Raw genomic sequence first — 4,654 nt, 5'->3', positions numbered from 1 at the left:
ACTATATGCAAACTAGAAAAGATCTTTCCTCTCGATTTCTTTAACTTTATGGACCATTTGCCGATTCATTTACCTTATGAGGCAAAGGTTAGTGGACTCGTCTAGTATCGATGGATGTATCCATTTGAGAGGTACTATAATTATTATTTGTTTTGAAATAGTTTATTACAAGAGTTTAAGGTACTTATTAAGTTTGATGAAATTATGATTTTTCGATTTTTGTAACATTTGAAGAAGAAAGTAAAAAATCGAGCCTTTGTTGAAGGATCTATATGTGAGGCTTAGATTATCAAGAAATTTCCTCGTTTTGCTCATGGTATTTTGAACCTACTGTGCAAACAAGATTAAATCAAGTGCCACGTAATGATGATGGGAGAGACATGGACTTTCTTGGTCGTCTTTCAATTTTCACACATCTTGGGTGAGCTTTCGGTCTATTAGATAAATCTCGATTTTTAAATGATGATGAGTTTTATGCCGCTGAGCTCTATATTTTAATGAATTTTGAAGAGATGCTTCTATATATTAAGTACCATTCTACCATAAACTCAAATGATTGATTATAAGAATAAACTTAATCCGTAAATTGTGGATATGATGATAAGACATTTGATGAAATGGTGAAGCGAAGTGTTGTGCATATATCAGAAGATGAATTGGAGAAAGTACGTGATGCAAGATTCATGAAATGGTTTAAAAAATATGTAAGTTTATGTAAATTAGAAGTGAACTTTTAATAACATTGAGACATTAATTATGTAATTAATAATTTTTTATATTGTATTTCATGTTCGTAGGTTGCAAAACGTAAAGATGAAATTAACCCACGTATACTTGAAATCTCTCATGGTCCAGGACGTATGATAAGGTGTTACAAAGGATATTTTTTAAATGGTTTCAGGTTTCACACCTTAGATTACGAATAAAATCATAAGACAATGAATAGTGGGGTTTGCATAAAAGGGAGTTTTTACAATGATTATGAGCGTGACTTTTATAGTATTTTAGCGGATATAATCGAGTTGGAGTATTTTGGTATCAGAAACAGAGTTGTGCTATTTAAGTGTCATTAGTTTGACACTGAAAAAGGTATTAAGGTAGATCCTATGCATGGTCTTGTTAAAATTAAATACAACTCAATACTTGTCATTAATGAACCATTTGTTTTAGTTGTACAAGCTCACCAAGTTTATTATAGTAGTTATCCATCAACCAAAAGAGATCGACATGATTGGTGGGCAATATTTAAAACAAAAGCTAAGATTAGATTTCACATTCCTAGTAGTGGAGATAGAGAAAATTAAATTGATTTGAATGAAGAAGTATACCAAGAAGATGTGTCTATTTCAATTAATAGTACTCCATCAGAAGAACTTGACAACTTTACAATTTTAGCAAGTGGTAATTATGAAGAGGTTAATTTCTTGATTGAGGAAGAAGAAGATGACATGCAAAGAGATGAAGATGAAGAAGGTGACATGGAAGGACATGAAAATGAAGATGAAGATGAAGATGAACTTGAAGACGAAGACAAAAAAACTTTTAGTGATGATAGTGATAATAATGAAGAATATGAGTTTGCTTATTTTGAAAGTGATTGATGATGGTAGACATATATGATATTGGTTTTATATTTTTTGTAACATAGTTGTTTAACTTTAATTTTATAATATTGAAAGATCTTGACATGTTAAAAAATTATTATAGTTTATATTTATAAATGTTGAAATGAATATTATATAATGGCATCTTTTATTGTACAAATGATTAGGAATTACTTGTGATTGTTGTAAATTGATAATTTTTATACTTTGTTTGAAATTTTTTTAAAAAAATTTGTGTATGAATTTTAACAAAAAAATATTACACGGATGATGGTTAAAGGGACGCATTCAAAATCGAGACCTAGATCAACAAATGCCTCTGGAAGTATGTTGTTGCCTACAAATGTTAGTGCATTTGCTGATCTATCCATTAAACCACATATGCAATAGGTCAATAATGATGTGCCTTTTGAGCCACTTTCTTTGTTGGGTGCATCTGCAGAGCAAGTAGAAAATGAGACATTTACTCACGATTCTTGTAAATCACCATCTATTGATTTAGGTGCAAGTGTAGATAATACATCCTCAAGGTCAAAGAGTAGGGGGCTTGGTGTAGGATTATAGACTCCTGTAGATCCATTCGACAGATTGTGTATAACTCCTATTGGGGAGAGGTATGTTATCTTGTATTATAATGAAATTGTTATATTTGTTATAAATTTTAATATGTAAAAATTTTCTTTTATATTCTACAAGTACTTTTTTCGAGTGAGGGGTCACAGCTACAATAACAAGGATCATAAAAAATCACTTCCATAGTCCATGGTCAACAAGGAGGAAAGGCCCTAATGATATAAATGAGTTAATATTTCAAAAATTTTAAGTACTATGTTTGTTATTCAATTAAATTATAACTTTTTGTTTTCAATTAATTTGTATCAATTTTTTTAGTAACTCTATTATTTTGATGTAGGAAAAATGTGTTTGGCTTGCAAATCAAGATGTTTTGGCTCAACAAATATGGGATAAAATTTGTTCTGATCGATTAAGAGACATGCTTTAAGAAAAAAGGAATAAAGTAATGACAGAAGCCAAAACAAAGAACATTAGGGATTGCAAAGGCATGTCAAGGGAATGGATCACAAATGAAATTTGGGATGCCCTTATCGATATGGTATGGGGTACAGAAGAATGGCAAAACAAATCAAGAAAAGCAAGGCAAAATCGTTTAACGTCAAAAGAAGGAAGCATTCCAAAGCACATTGACAGTTCAGTTCCATTTGTTGTTCATGCAAAAAGGATGGTATGAAGTAATCTTACTTCGCATTTATATGTATGGTTTTCTTTCAAACTAAATTTAAATTATATGTTTAATAGTTTGACTTTGATTTTTCTTTACATATTATTTATATATATCGATTATGATTGAGTATATACAGTTGTAAATAAATGCAGTCAATTGAGATAAAATGAGATGTTACCTTTTTGGAAGTGTTCAACCGCACTCATAAGCGTTTAGGGGATCATGTTGATTTTATAGATAACAAGTCTAAGTCTACGAGTGTACGAACAAAATTGATTAATTTTTATTTCAAAGTTGACGATATAATTGAATAATAATTTTTTTTAATTTTTTATGTAGGAAATGTATAATTTTGTATTATCGCAGAAGTATGGTAAGTATTCATCTTCTCAGCTAGAATAAGATCTGCATGCTTGGACTGAAGCAATTGCAGGGATGGAGACTACACGCACTCAGGTTTATGGGTTTGGTACTCGAGTGCTTGTTACAACTTTACGTAGTGGAACACACAACAATGTAGCAACAGCTGAGTCTGCATGTGGCCCTATCAATTCAAACGCTACCAGTCCCGCAATTGCATTAGAAGAAAAAGTGAAAAATCTTTCAAAAAACTTGGGTAAGATATGTGAGGAAATACGTGAGAAAATACATGAAGAAATTAAGAATGCAATGACGGAAGCATGAGTGAATTTATTTCATGTATGAAAATCATGATCATGACTAATACACTTTCAAAACAAGGAAATGCGTGACCTTCAAGCTCAAATCTTGACAAGTAAGAACACAACATTTCATGATATGATGTCTCTTTTTCACTGTTACACTTGGATACTTTTTAGTATAGGTGTTTAATAACACATTTAGCTTTATATTCATATGTGTTTAACATTTTTAGATATTGTGTGTTTATGACAATTTTTAATTGTACGAAGTTGACTTTGAATCTCGATTTTTAATATGTGTTTTTTTTATATATTTTGAAAGTCAATTGTGGATGTCAATTGATAATTTATTATCAAAATTTTAATTGATAATTTTTGTTGAAAAAAGTATTATTAACAAGATATGCAATTGAAAATTAGTAAAAGAATTTTGGTTGGAAATACATCACTAATGGAAAATTCCGTTGGAAATGCATTTTCAACAAAAATATCCATTGAAAATTTCCAACGAAATTCTCTGTCGGGAATGCTTTTTGATAACTCTATAATGTAGAGTTATTTAGGCTTAATTTTGATAATAATTTAGATTAGTTTTTGTAATAATGTATAGAAATTAGTAGGTTTTATTGAATTATTTTAAATTAGTTATTTTAGGTGAGTCAATCTAATTTTGGTTAATTTTATGCTTAATTTGATGTTAATATGGTTAAGATAGGTTGTTATTAATTTATTTGTACTTTTGTAGGTGTTTAATGAGAGAAGAATTTTAGTAAAAAGAAGAAGAGCAATTTTAAGGTGCAGACTTCCACTGCATATACCTTGGTATTTTGGCCATAACTTTCTTTACAAAACTCCAAATGAAGCAATTCTTATACCATTGGAAAGATAAGAGAAAAATCTACAACTTTCAAGTTCACACTTTGCCCAGTTCGGCTTGTAGGATGGTCAAAAATCTTGTTAAATTTGACACACTATAGCAATCCTAGAGCAATTACGATTGCTATTAATTAATTTGGCAAAGCTGTGACTTACATAATCTGATGAGGAAATCCCAACTAAAATCCCAACTTGGCCTAACTTCAAAACTTATAAAAACAACCTTTCGGAAGACTAAAAAGGGAAGAATAAAAAACACCAAATTAACA

General features: G+C 30.0%; 1 long non-coding RNA gene across 1 annotated transcript; it reads left to right on the top strand.

Annotated features, from left to right (window-relative positions):
* The first annotated feature begins 1,900 nt into the window (after positions 1-1,900).
* Positions 1,901-3,669, top strand: LOC18609804 (uncharacterized). Its single transcript, XR_001926460.2, has 3 exons — positions 1,901-2,218; positions 2,518-2,847; positions 3,187-3,669. It is a non-coding gene; the product is annotated as an uncharacterized LOC18609804 (long non-coding RNA).
* Positions 3,670-4,654: the final 985 nt, after the last annotated feature.

The sequence above is a fragment of the Theobroma cacao genome, chromosome 2, assembly GCF_053813885.1.
Source record: "Theobroma cacao isolate CCN51 chromosome 2, ASM5381388v1, whole genome shotgun sequence".
Classification (NCBI taxonomy): Eukaryota; Viridiplantae; Streptophyta; class Magnoliopsida; order Malvales; family Malvaceae; genus Theobroma; species Theobroma cacao.
This window is presented reverse-complemented; position numbering and strand designations above follow the sequence as displayed.